Source organism: Lampetra fluviatilis (genome assembly GCF_964198595.1).
Source record: "Lampetra fluviatilis chromosome 45 unlocalized genomic scaffold, kcLamFluv1.1 SUPER_45_unloc_3, whole genome shotgun sequence".
Classification (NCBI taxonomy): Eukaryota; Metazoa; Chordata; class Hyperoartia; order Petromyzontiformes; family Petromyzontidae; genus Lampetra; species Lampetra fluviatilis.
Genome location: NW_027620427.1, coordinates 250617 through 265369, shown reverse-complemented (window position 1 = coordinate 265369; position 14753 = coordinate 250617). Strand labels below are relative to the sequence as shown.

At 58.2% G+C, this 14753-nt stretch overlaps 1 pseudogene across 1 annotated transcript; it reads left to right on the top strand.

The window, feature by feature from the left end:
* Positions 1–484: 484 nt before the first annotated feature.
* LOC144953835 (prosaposin-like) lies at positions 485–13063 on the top strand (annotated as a pseudogene). Its single transcript, XR_013640911.1, has 8 exons — positions 485–517; positions 716–812; positions 2105–2187; positions 4051–4255; positions 6485–6624; positions 8874–8957; positions 9776–9961; positions 11370–13063. The product of XR_013640911.1 is annotated as a prosaposin-like (transcript).
* The last annotated feature ends 1690 nt before the right edge of the window (positions 13064–14753 follow it).

The following is a 14753-nucleotide window of genomic DNA, read 5'->3' as shown; positions in this document are numbered from 1 at the left end:
CCCGGTCTCTACTCTAGACTCTGAGACCCTGAGACCCGGCCTCTACTCTAGACCATGAGACCCCGGTCTCTACTCTAGACCCTGAGACCCTGAGACCCGGTCTCTACTCTAGACCCTGAGACCCTGAGACCCGGTCTCTACTCTAGACTCTGAGACCCTGAGACCCGGTCTCTACTCTAGACCCTGAGACCCGGTCTCTACTCTAGACCCTGAGACCCGGTCTCTACTCTAGACTCTGACCCTGAGACCCGGTCTCTACTCTAGACCCTGAGACCCGGTCTCTACTCTAGACTCTGAGACCCTGAGACTCGGGGTCAGGGTCGTGCTTGGTTATTCGTGCCGCGCCTGTTGACCCCCCTTCCAAATCAACAAGAACTTTACCGTTCATTCTCCTCCCCCCCCATCTCTCCCCCCCCATCTCATCTCCCCCCCATCGCCCCCCCCCCCCATCTCTCCCCCCCCCCCCCCCCGTGTCCCCGTGCAGTGCAAGAACTATGCTCTGGCCTATGCGGAGCAGGTGGCGGACGCCGTCATGACATGGTGAGTGTCGAGCCCACCGATTGGCTCCCAGCACGTGCGCGGGTGTGTGTGGGTGCGGTGGTGGGTGTGTCTGTTGGGTGTGGTGGGTGCGGTGGGTGTGTGTGTTGGGTGCGGTGGGTGCAGTGTGGTGATGGTGCTGGTGCTGGGTTTGACCTGTGCCCGTGCGCTCCGCTAGACCCCTGAGGAGGCGTGCTCCCACAGCGGCTTCTGCCCCAAGGGCCCGACCCCACGGCACGTCCAAGGTGACCCGGCTACAGCTCAAGGCACTTGGGGTGAGGGGCGGAGCGGGCAAAAGGTCGCACGCAGCCACGCACACAATTTCCTTCACCACCTTGCCCATAGACTCAACACTGCCCATAGACTCAACACTGCCCATATACTCAACACTGCACCATAGACTCAACACTGCCCATAGACTCAGCACTTCCCATAGATTCAACACTTGCCCATAGACTCAACACTGCCACCTATATATTCAACACTGCACCATAGACTCAACACTGCCACCCATAGACTCAACACTGCCCATAGACTCATCACTGCCCATAGACTCAACACTGCACCATAGACTCACACTGCCCATAGACTCAACACTGCACCATAGACTCAAACACTGCCACCCATAGACTCAACACTGCCCATAGACTCAACACTGCCCATAGACTCAACACTGCCCATAGACTCAACACTGCCACCCATAGACTCAACACTGCCCATAGACCCAACACTGCCATAGACTCAACACTGCCCATAGGACTCGATCACTGCCCATAGACTCAACACTGCACCATAGACTCACACTGCCATAGACTCAACACTGCACCATAGACTCAACACTGCCACCCATAGACTCAACACTGCCTATAGACTCAACACTGCCCATAGACTCAGCACTTCCCATAGACTCAACACTGCCCATAGACTCATCACTGCCCATAGACTCAACACTGCACCATAGACTCACATTGCCCATAGACTCAACACTGCCCATAGACTCAGCACTTCCCATAGACTCAGCACTTCCCATAGACTCAACACTGCACCATAGACTCACACTGCCCATAGACTCAACACTGCACCATAGACTCACACTGCCCATAGACTCAGCACTTCCCATAGACTCAACACTGCCCATAGACTCAACACTGCAGCATAGGCTCAACACTGCCCATAGACTCAACACTGCCCATAGACTCAAACACTGCCCATAAACTCATCACTGCCCATAGACCCAACACTGCCCATAGACTCAACACTGCCCATAGACTCATCACTGCCCATAGACTCAACACTGCACCATAGACTCACACTGCCCATAGACTCAACACTGCACCATAGACTCACACTGCCCATATAGACTCAAACACTGCCCATATAGACTCAACACCTGCAACCATAGACTCAACACTGCCCATAGACTCAACACTGCACCATAGACTTAACACTGCCCATATAGACTCAACGCTGCCACCTGTAGACTCAACACTGCCCATAGACTCAACACTGCCCATAACGATGACGATGTTGATGACGATGTCGATGTTGATGCTGCTGTGGTGCACAGGACGTGAAGTTTGGCCCCACGTGTGTCCTCTGCGAGTCATCATGAGCAAGTTGGACAGCTACCTGGCTGACAACCGCACGGAGGTGGGTGCTGGGGGTATGGGGGCAGGCCCCCCCCCCTTCTCTCCCCCCCCTCTCCCTCCCCCTCTCTCCCCTCCCCCCCTCTCTCTCCCCCCCTCTCTCCCCTCCCTCTCTCCCCCTCTCTCCCCTCCTCCCCTCCCTCCCCTCTCTCCCCCCCCTCTCCCCTCCCCCCCCCCTTCTCCCCACCTCCCTCTCCCCCCCCTCTCTCCCCCCCTCTCCCCCCCCTCTCCCCTCCCCCCCCCTTCTCCCTCCCCTCTCTCCCCCCCTCTCTCCCCCCTCTCCCCCCCTCCCCCTCTCCCCCCCCCTCTCTCTCCCCCTCTCTCCCCCCATCTCTCTCCCCTCCCCCTCTCTCCCACTCTCTCCTCCCCCTCTCTCCCCCCATCTCTCTCCCCTCCCCCTCTCTCCCCACCCTCTCTCCCCCCCTCTCTCCCCCCCTCTCTCTCCCCTCCCCCTCTCTCCCCACCCTCTCTCCCCCCCTCTCTCCCCCCCTCTCTCTCCCCTCCCCCTCTCTCCCCCCCTCTCTCCCCCCCCTCTCTCCCCCCCTCTCTCCCCCCCCCCTCTCTCCCCCCCCCCTCTCTCCCCCCCCTCTCTCTCCCCTTTTTCCCCTTCTCTCCCCCCCCCTCTCTCCCCCCTCCCCCTCTCCCCCCCCTCCCCCTCTCTCCCCCCCTCTCTCCCCCCCTCTCTCCCCCCCCTCTCTCCCCCCCCTCTCTCCCCCCCCCTCTCTCTCCCCACCCCCCTCCCCCTCTCCCCCCCCTCCCCCTCTCTCCCCTCCCCCTCTCTCCCCCCTCTCTCCCCCCCCCCTCTCTCCCCCCCTCCCCCTCTCCACCCTCCTCCCCCTCTCATCCGCTGCTAAGGGGCCAGTGAGTGTCAAGGCCGGTGCGCGACACTCGTTGACATTGACACATCACCACAGCAAACTTGCACTGCCCTTGCACTGCTCACGTTTTGCTCTTTGGTCAAACACCCCCCCCCCCCCATTCCTCCCCTCCTCCCTCTCCTACCTCTCCCCACTACCCCCCCTCCTCCCTCTCCTCCCCCCCCCTCCTCCCTCTCCCTCCCCTCCACCCCCTCCCCTCCTCCTCTCCCCCCTCCTCCCCCCCCCCATTCCTTCCTCTCCTCCCTCCCTCTTCTCCCCCCCTCCTCCCTCCCCTCCACCCCTCCTCCCCTCCTCTTCCCCCTCCCCCCTCCTCCTCTCCCCCCTCCTCCCCCCCCCCCATTCCTCCCCTTCCTCCACTACCCCTCCCCCCTCCTCCCTCTCCTCCCCCCCCCTTCCTCCCTCCCCCTCCTCCCTCCCCTACCCCCTTTCTCCTCTCCCCCTCTTCCTTCCCCTCATCCCCACCTCCCCTCCACCCCTCCTCCTCCCCCCTCCCGATTCCTCCTCCCCCCTCCTCCCCTCCACCCCCCCCCATCCCCCCTCCCCTCCCTCTTCCTTCCCCTCCCCCCCATTCTCCCTTCCCCACCTCCTCCCCCCCTCAAACTCCTCCTCCCTCTCCTCCCCCTCCACTCCCCCTCCCCCCCTCCTCCCCCCCTCCCCCTCCTCCTCCTCCCCCGCTCCTCCCCCCCTCCCCTCCTCCTTCCCCTCCCTCCACTCCACCCCTCCTCCCCTCCCCCCCCCCCCTCCCCCCTCCTCCCCCTCTTCCTCCCCCCCCTCCCTCTCCTCCCCCTCCACCCCCTCCTCCCCCCCCTTCCCCCTCCTCCCCCTCCCCCCCTCCTCCCCCCCCTCCTCCTCCTCCCCCGCTCCTCCCCCCCTCCCCTCCTTTTTCCCCTCCCTCCACTCCACCCCTCCTCCCTCTGCCCCCCCCTCCTCCCCCTCTTCCTCCCCCCCCTCCCTCTCCTCCCCCCCCCTCCCCCCCCTTCCCCACCCAGCGAGCGGTGGTGGAGGCGGTGGAGGCGGTGTGCTCCCTGCTGCCGGCCACCACGGGGGCGGAGTGCCGCGACTTTGTGGAGCGTTACGGAACCCGCGTCGTGGACCTCCTCGTCAAGGGCCTCAGCCCCGCCGTCGTGTGCTCGCTGCTGGGCCTCTGCTTTGGCGACGCTGCGGCCACCACCGCCACGGCAAACGCCATCCTCGGTGACGACGCCGGACGTTGATTTCCCCCCCCACCCCCCCTCCCAGAGGTCGCAAACGGGTTTTGATTCATCTTCTTGGTTCTTTCGGTAAAGTCACGTAGAAGGGAAATAATAAAATAATAAAAATAAAACATAATAAATATGATTTCGATTTAAAGCTTCTTTCGTGACTGCAGGGATTCATCTTCTTGGTTCTTTCGGTAAAGTCGCCACGTAGAAGGGAAGTTACAAAATAATAAAAATAAAACATAATGAATATGATTTCGATTCAAAGCTTTCGTGACTGCAGGGATTCATCTTCTTGGTTCTTTCGGTAAAGTCACGTAGAAGGGAAATAATAAAATAATAAAAATAAAACATAATAAAATGAAATTCTCACGACGTTTCGGCCACAACGCAAGCAGCCGTCCTCAGGTAAAGAACAGGTCTGTCGGACAGACAGCGTCTGAATGAGAGAGAGTCATTCAGACGCTGTCTTTCCGACAGACCTGTTCTCCACCTGAGGACGGCTGCTTGCGTTGTGGCCGAAACGTCGTGAGAATTGTATTTTATTATGTTTTATTTTATTATAAAATTTTATTATATTATTTTATTTTATTATTATTATTATTATTTTTTCCCTTCTATGTGACTTTACCAAAAGAACCAAGAAGATGAATCCCTGCAGTCACGAAAGCTTTAAATCGAAATTTTTGGTTTTGATTTCGTACCCGTACCCGGCCGCACCAGGGTCGCAAACGGGTACCCGTTCCCTACCCGTACCCGTTCCCTACCCGTACCCGTTCCCTACCCGAAATGAGTGACAAATGGTTACTCACCAGTGACTCACGGCCTACCCGTACCCGATACCCGGCTACCCGTACCTGGCCGGGTACGGGTAGGGTACGGGTATCGGGTACCCGGTTGCGACCTCTGGGATGAAGCCACGTTGCAGGCGCGCGGGTGGGTTGATTCTAGGAACTTGAATTGTGAGAAGAGACAAGACGTTGGGAAATGACAAACGGTTACCAGTGACTCACGGCCTACCCGTACCCGGCCGGGTACGGGTAGCCGGGTATCGGGTAAGGTACGGGTATCGGGTACCCGGTTGCGACCTCTGGGATGAAGCCACGTTGCTGGCGCGGGTGGGTTGATTCTAGGAACTTGAATTGTGAGAAGAGACAAGACGTTGGGAAATGAGTGACAAACGGTGACTCACCAGTGACTCACGGTCTACCCGTACCCGTACCCGGCCGCACCAGGGTCACAAACGGGTACCCGTACCCGTACCCGGCCTGGTACGGGTAGCCGGGTATCAGGTAGGATACGGATAATTGTTTATTTACTCCTTTTATCTGGCAACAAAACTGACACCTTTTTTTTTTTACACAATGAGTCGTGTTTGCATTGACCACAATACCTGCGGTCGGAATGCAAACAAAACATAACTCTGATAATGTGTGCACTGTCCTTGAAGTTGATTGGTCCACGCCCGAGACAGCTTTTCTTAGAGCCTAGTCTCACATGGTGTTGGACCAGATGACGCCAAAAGGCGCACAACTCAAAGACAATGCACCGTCAGAGTTTGAGAGCTCGGGGTAGAGCATTTACACCATTGGAACCTCCTTTGCCAGTAAAAAAATATGATAATTGTTTTTTTACCCTTCTATCTGGCAACAAAACTGACACCTTTTTTACAAGGAGTCATTTTGGCATTGACCACAATACCTGCGGTCGGAATGCAAACAAAAACACTGTGTCTATCTCTGTGTCTATGTCTTTGTGTCTCTATGTCTATGTCTCTATGTGTCTGTCTGTATGTCTCTGTGTCTATGTCTGTGTCTCCGTGTGTCTGTCTGTGTGTCTCTATGTCTCTATGTCTCTGTGTCTCTGTGTCTATGTCTGTGTCTCCGTGTGTCTGTCTGTGTGTCTCTATGTCTCTGTATGTCTATGTCTCTTATGTGTCTGTATGTCTCTGTGTCTATGTCTGTGTCTCCGTGTGTCTGTGTGTCTCTATGTCTATGTGTCTATGTCTCTGTGTCTGTGTCTGTGTGTCTGTGTCTCCGTGTGTCTGTGTGTCTCTATGTCTGTGTGTCTATGTCTCTGTGTCTATGTCTGTGTGTCTCTGTGTATGTGTCTGTGTCTATCTCTGTGTCTCCGTGTGTCTGTGTGTCTCTGTGTCTATCTCTGTGTCTCTATGTGTGTGTGTCTCTGTGTCTGTGTCTCCGTGTGTCTGTGTCTGCGTGAGTAGGGGACTGCGTCCTCTGCAAGCTGCTGCTGAGCAGCGTGGAGGTGCCTCTCAGCAGCGGCAGTAACGGCACCTCCACGGAGAGAGCGGAATCAACGCTGCGGGCGGCGTGCGACCAGCTCCCCCTCGCCTACAGGGCCCAGGTGACTCACACAGACACAGCTCCCACGGTGAGACCCCACACACTCACACAGACACAGCTCCCACGGTGAGACTCCACACCCTCACACAGACACAGCTCCCACGGTGAGACTCCACACACACAGACACAGCTCCCACGGTGAGACTCCACACACTCACACAGACACAGCTCCCACGGTGAGACTCCACACACACTCACACAGACACAGCTCCCACGGTGAGACTCCACACACTCACACAGACACAGCTCCCACGGTGAGACTCCACACACTCACACAGACACAGCTTCCACGGTGAGACTCCACACACTCACACAGACACAGCTCCCACGGTGAGACTCCACACACACACACAGACACAGGTAGCCTCTAACAGGGCTTGCCCCTGCAGCCCTGCTAGAGGGGATACCTGGGGGATCTTTGTCTGTGTGTGTGTGTGTAACAGCACTTGCCCCTACAGCCCTGCTAGAGACTACCTGGGTCACCTTGAGCTGTGTGAGTGGGTGGGGGGAGGGGCAAGAGGGCTACCTGGGTCACCTTTAGCTGTGTGAGTGGTGGGGGGGGAGGGGCAAGGGGGCTATCTGGGTCACCTTTAGCTGTGTGAGTGGGTGGGGGGAGGGGCAAGAGGGCTACCTGGGTCACCTTTAGCTGTGTGAGTTTTGGGGGGGGAGGGGCAAGGGGGCTATCTGGGTCACCTTTAGCTGTGTGAGTGGTGGGGGGGGAGGGGCAAGGGGGCTACCTGGGTCACCTTTAGCTGTGTGAGTGGGTGGGGGGAGGGGCAAGGGGGCTACCTGGGTCACCTTTAGCTGTGTGAGTGGGTGGGGGGAGGGGCAAGGGGGCTACCTGGGTCACCTTCAGCTGTGTGAGTGGGGGGGGGGCAAGAGGAGTTACCTGGGTCACCTTTAGCTGTGTGAGTTTTGGGGGGGGAGGGGCAAGGGGGCTATCTGGGTCACCTTTAGCTGTGTGAGTGGTGGGGGGGGAGGGGCAAGGGGGCTACCTGGGTCACCTTTAGCTGTGTGAGTGGGGGGGGGGCAAGAGGAGTTACCTGGGTCACCTTTAGCTGTGTGAGTGGTGGGGGGGGAGGGGCAAGGGGGCTACCTGGGTCCCCTTTAGCTGTGTGAGTGGGGGGGGGGGCAAGAGGGGCTACCTGGGTCACCTTTAGCTGTGTGAGTGGGGGGGGGGGCAAGGGGGCTACCTGGGTCCCCTTTAGCTGTGTGAGTGGGGGGGGGGGCAAGAGGAGTTACCTGGGTCACCTTTAGCTGTGTGAGTGGTGGGGGGCGAGGGGCAAGGGGGCTACCTGGGTCCCCTTTAGCTGTGTGAGTGGGGGGGGGGGCAAGAGGGGCTACCTGGGTCACCTTTAGCTGTGTGAGTGGTGGGGGGGGAGGGGCAAGGGGGCTACCTGGGTCCCCTTTAGCTGTGTGAGTGGGGGGGGGGGCAAGAGAGGCTACCTGGGTCACCTTTAGCTGTGTGAGTGGGGGGGGGGCAAGGGGGCTACCTGGGTCCCCTTTAGCTGTGTGAGTGGGGGGGGGGGCAAGAGGAGTTACCTGGGTCACCTTTAGCTGTGTGAGTGGTGGGGGGCGAGGGGCAAGGGGGCTACCTGGGTCACCTTTAGCTGTGTGAGTGGGGGGGGGGCAAGGGGGCTACCTGGGTCCCCTTTAGCTGTGTGAGTGGGGGGGGGGCAAGAGGAGTTACCTGGGTCACCTTTAGCTGTGTGAGTGGGGGGGGGGGGCAAGGGGGCTACCTGGGTCCCCTTTAGCTGTGTGAGTGGGGGGGGGGGCAAGAGGAGTTACCTGGGTCACCTTTAGCTGTGTGAGTGGTGGGGGGAGGGGCAAGGGGGCTACCTGGGTCACCTTTAGCTGTGTGAGTGGTGGGGGAGAGGGGCAAGGGGGCTACCTGGGTCACCTTTAGCTGTGTGAGTTTTGGGGGGGGAGGGGCAAGGGGGCTACCTGGGTCACCTTTAGCTGTGTGAGTGGTGGGGGAGAGGGGCAAGGGGGCTACCTGGGTCACCTTTAGCTGTGTGAGTTTTGGGGGGGGAGGGGCAAGGGGGCTATCTGGGTCACCTTTAGCTGTGTGAGTGGTGGGGGGGGAGGGGCAAGGGGGCTACCTGGGTCACCTTTAGCTGTGTGAGTGGTGGGGGGGGGAGGGGCAAGGGGGCTACCTGGGTCACCTTTAGCTGTGTGAGTGGTGGGGGGGGAGGGGCAAGGGGGCTACCTGGGTCACCACTACCTCTACTTTTGTGTGTCCCGTTTCAGTGCCACGGCCTCCTGCAGGAGAACCGGGCGGTCCTCGTCGCTCAGCTGCTTGGGAAGTTCGCGGGCGCCGAGAAAACTTGCACGGTGACAACACCACCACCACCACCACAACTACTACCACAACCACAACTACTACCACCACAACCACCACCACAACCACCACAACTACTACCACAACCACCACCACAACTACTACCACCACAACTACTACCACAACCACCACCACAACCACCACCACCACCACAACAACAACCACCACAACCACCACAACCACCACCACAACTACCACAACAACCACCACAACCACCACCACAACCACAACAAACACAACCACAATAACTACCACAACCACCACCACAACTACCACAACCACCACAACCACCACAACTACAACCACCACAACCACCACCACAACTACTACCACAACCACAACTACCACAACCACCACAACCACCACCACAACCACCACCACAACCACCACCACCTCCCCAACAACCACCACAACCACCACCACAACCACCACCACCTCCCCAACAACCACCACAACCACCACCACAACCACCACAACCACCACCACCAGCACAACCACCAGTACAACCACCACAACCACCACAACCACCACCACCACAACCACCACCACAACCACCACCACAACCACCACCACAACCACCACCACAACCACCACCACAACTACTACCACAACCACAACTACCACAACCACCACAAACACCACCACAACTACCACCTCGCCAACAACCACCACCACAACCACCACCACAACCACCACCACAACCACCACCACAACAACCACTACCACCACAACCACCACCACAACCACCACCACCACCACAACCACCACCACCACCAATCCCCCCCCCTCTACCCCCCTCCCCCCTCTCCAGGCCGTGTCTCTCTGCTCCTCCCCTGTCGGTGGGCGTGGCCTCGTAGGCGGGCGTGGCCTCGAGGGTGGGCGTGGCCTCGAGGGTGGGCGTGGCGCCAAAGGTGGGCGTGTCCTGATTGGTGGGCGTGGCTGCACGTGGGGCCCCTCCTTCTGGTGCCGTGACGCGGACACCGCTCGCGCCTGCGGGGTGAGGCCGCGCACAGACATAGCTGCCCCAGGTAGCCTCTAGCAGGGTTGTAGGGGCAAGTGCTGTTACACACACAGACAAAGATCCCCCAGGTAGCCTCTAGCAGGGTTGTAGGGGCAAGTGCAGTTACAGACAAAGCTGCCCCCAGGTAGCCTCAGGCAGGGCTGTAGGGGCAAGTGCTGTTACACACACACAGACAAAGCTGCCCCAGGTAGCCTCTAGCATGGCTGTAGGGGCAAGTGTAGTTACACACACACAGACAAAGCTGCCCCAGGTAGCCTCTAGCAGGGTTGTAGGGGCAAGTGCAGTTACAGACAAAGCTGCCCCCAGGTAGCCTCAGGCAGGGCTGTAGGGGCAAGTGCTGTTACACACACACAGACAAAGCTGCCCCAGGTAGCCTCTAGCATGGCTGTAGGGGCAAGTGTAGTTACACACACACAGACAAAGCTGCCCCAGGTAGCCTCTGGCAGGGCTGTAGGGGCAAGTGCTGTTACACACACAGACAAAGCTGCCCCAGGTAGCCTCTAGCAGGGCTATAGGGGCAAGTGCTGTTACACACACACAGACAAAGCTGCCCCAGGTAGCCTCTAGCAGGGCTGTAGGGGCAAGTGCTGTTACACACACACAGACAAAGCTGCCCCAGGTAGCCTCTAGCAGGGCTGTAGGGGCAAGTGCAGTTACACATACACACATACAAAGATCCCCCAGGTTGCCTCTAACAGGCCTATAGGGGCAAGTGCACTTACACACCCAAAGACAAAGCTGCCCCAGGTAGCCTCTGGCAAGGCTGTAGGGGCAAGTGCAGTTACACACACAAAACTGCCCCAGGTAGCCTCTAGCAGGGCTGTAGAGCCAAGTGCTGTTACACACCCACAGACAAAGATCCCCCAGGTAGCCTCTAGCAGGGCTGTAGGGGCAAGTGCAGTTACACACACAGACAAAGCTGCCCCCAGGTAGCCTCTAGCAGGGCTGTAGGGGCAAGTGCTGTTACACACACACACAGACAAAGCTGCCCCAGGTAACCTCTAAAAGGGCTGTAGGGGCAAGTGCAGTTACACACACACAGACAAAGCTGCCCCAGGTAGCCTCTAGCAGGGCTGTAGGGGCAAGTGCTGTTACACACAAACACAGACAAAGCTGCCCCAGGTAGCCTCTAGCAGGGCTGTAGGGGTAAGTGCAGTTACACACACACACAGACAAAGCTGCTCCCAGGTAGCCTCTAGCAGGGCTGTAGGGGTAAGTGCAGTTACACACACACAGACAAAGCTGCCCCCAGGTAGCCTCTAGCAGGGCTGTAGGGGCAAGTGCTGTTACACACACACACAGACAAAGCTGCCCCAGGTAGCCTCTAGCAGGGCTGTTGTCGTGATGACCTCCCCTCCTCTCTCCTCTCCCCCTGCCCTCCCAGGCGACTGAGTACTGCCAAGACAAGATGTCGAAGTCGCAGTCTTAAAGACGCGCGGTCATGGAGACGTTAGGAACACCACCACAACCAACACCACTCACACTACCACCAACACCACCACTAACACCACCACCACCACCAACATTACCAACACCAACACCACCACTAACATCACTACCAACACCACCACCAACACCACCAACACCACCACCAACACCACCAACACCACTCACACGACCACCACCACTCACACCACCACTCACACGACCACCACTCACACGACCACCACCACTAACACCACCCCTACTACTAACACCCTACCAACACCACTCACAACACCAACACCACCACCACTAACACCACCACCACTCACACCACCACTCACACCACCACCACCACTCACCACCACACAGCCCCCGTCCCATCGAGCGCGCTCTGTCCAACACGCTCGTCTCGCTGGACTGCAGAAGTAGCCCTCCCTGCCTGCCCGCCCCTTCTCCCCTTCACTCACTCACTCACCCACCCACTCACTCACCCACCCACCCACCCACTCACTCACCCATTCACCCACCCACTCACTCACCCACCCACCCACTCACTCACCCACCCACTCACCCACCCACTCACTCACCCACTCACTCACCCACCCACTCACTCACCCACCCACCCACCCACCCACTCACTCACCCATTCACCCACCCACTCACTCACCCACCCACCCACCCACTCACTCACCCACTCACCCACTCACTCACCCACCCACTCACTCACCCACTCACTCACCCACCCACTCACTTATCCACTCAATCACCCACCCACTCACCCACCCACGCACCCACTCACCCACCCACCCACCCACTCACCCACTCACTCACCCACCCACCCACCCACTCACCCACCCACTCACCCACCCACCCACTCACTCACCCACTCACCCACCCACCCACTCACTCACTCACCCACCCACTCACTCACTCACCCACCCACCCACTCACTCACTCACCCACCCACTCACCCACCCACTCACCCACCCACTCACTCACTCACCCACTCACTCACCCACCCACTCACTCACCCACTCACTCACCCACCCACTCACTTACCCACTCACTTACCCACTCAATCACCCACCCACCCACTCACCCACCCACGCACCCACTCACCCACCCACCCACTCACCCACTCACTCACCCACCCACCCACTCACCCACCCACCCACTCACCCACCCACCCACTCACCCACCCACCCACTCACTCACCCACTCACCCACCCACCCACTCACTCACTCACCCACCCACTCACTCACTCACCCACCCACCCACCCACTCACTCACTCACCCACCCACTCACCCACCCACTCACTCACCCACTCACTCACCCATCCACTCACCCACCCATTCACCCACCCACTCACTCAGCCACCCACCCACTCACCCACCCACTCACCCACCCACTCACCCACCCATCCACTCACCCACCCATTCACCCACCCACTCACCCACCCACTCACCCACCCACCCACTCACCCACCCATCCACTCACCCACCCATCCACTCACCCACCCATTCACCCATCCACTCACCCACCCACCCACTGTGTCCCCCCCCCCCCCCCCGTGTCTCCCCCAAGTCTCCAAGTATAGATGAGGGAGAGCTTCAGATCAAAAATAAAAATGTTCACGCTTGCAGGTGGCAAAGTCTGTATGTGTGGTGTATGTGTAGTGTGTGTGTAGTATGTTTATATAGTGTGTAGTGTGTGTGTTGTGTGTGTAGTGTGTGGATTGTGTTTATATAGTGTGTAGTGTGTGTAGGGTGTGTAGTGTGTTTATATAGTGTGTGGTATGTGTTGTGTGTGTGGGTAGTGTGTGTGTTGTGTGGGTAGTGTGTGTGTTGTGTGTGTAGGGTGTATGTGTAGTGTGTAGTGGGTGTGTGTAGTGTATGTGTGTAGTGTGTGTGTAGTGTGTGGGTGTATAGTGTGTGTGTGTGTGGTATGTGTAGTGTGTGTGGTGTGTTGTGTGTGTGGTGTGTGTAGTGTGTGTGTGTGGTATGTGTAGTGTAGTGTGTGTGGTGTGTGTGTAGTGTGTGTGTATAGTGTGTGTGTAGTATGTGTAGTGTGTGTGTAGTATGTTGTGTGTAGTGTGTGTAGTGTGTGGTTTGTAGTGTGTGTGTAGTGTATGTGTAGTGTGTGTGGGTAGTGTGTGGTGTGTAGTATGTGTGTAGTATGTGGTGTGTGTAGTGTAGTGTGTGTAGCGTATGTGTGGTGTGTGTAGTGTAGTGTGTGTAGCGTATGTGTGTTGTGTGTGTAGTGTGTGTGTGTAGTGTGTGTGTGTAGTGTGTGTGGTGTGTGTAGTGTGTGTCTAGTGTGTGTGTAGTGTATAGTGTAGTGTGTGGTGTAGTGTATAGTGTGTGTGTAGTGTGTGTGGTGTGGTGTGTGTCTGTTACACATCCCCATGTAAGATGGCGACCGTAATTACACATCCCCAGGTAAGATGGCGACCATAATTACACATCCCCATGGAAGATGGTGACCATCATTCCACATCCCCAGGTAAGATGGCGACCGTAATTACGCCCATTCCAAATCTCGCGTGTCGCAGACAAACTCTCGCGAGATTTCGCGCCCCTCCCCCCCCCTTTTGTTTGGTGGAGGGGGGAGGAGGTCCCGCTCGTCAACGAACTCTCGCGAGATCTCGCGCCCCTCCCCCCCACCTTTTTTTGTTTGGCTAAAGGGGGAGGTCCCTCTCGTGAACAAACTCTCGCGAGATCTCGCGCCCCCTTCCCCCCCCACCTTTTTTTGTTTGGCTAAAGGGGGAGGTGCCGTTCGTCAACAAACTCTCGCGAGATCTCGCGCCCCCTTCCCCCCCACCTTTTTTTGTTTGGCTAAAGGGGGAGGTGCCCTCCGTCAACGAACTCTCGCGAGATCTCGCGCCCCTCCCCCCACCTTTTTTGTTTGGCTAAAGGGGGAGGTGCCGTTCGTCAACAAACTCTCGCGAGATCTCGCGCCCCCTTCCCCCCCACCTTTTTTTGTTTGGCTAAAGGGGGAGGTGCCCTCCGTCAACGAACTCTCGCGAGATCTCGCGCCCCTCCCCCCCCACCTTTTTTTGTTTGGCTAAAGGGGGAGGTGCCGTTCGTCAACAAACTCTCGCGAGATCTCGCGCCCCCTTCCCCCCCACCTTTTTTTGTTTGGCTAAAGGGGGAGGTGCCGTTCGTCAACGAACTCCCGCGAGATCTCGCGCCTCTCCCCCCCCCCCCTTTTGTTTGGCGGAGGGGGGAGGTCCCGCTCGTCAACGAACTCTCGCGAGATCTCGCGCCCCTCCCCCCCCCACCTTTTTTTGTTTGGCTAAAGGGGGAGGTGCCGTTCGTCATCAAACTCTCGCGAGATCTCGC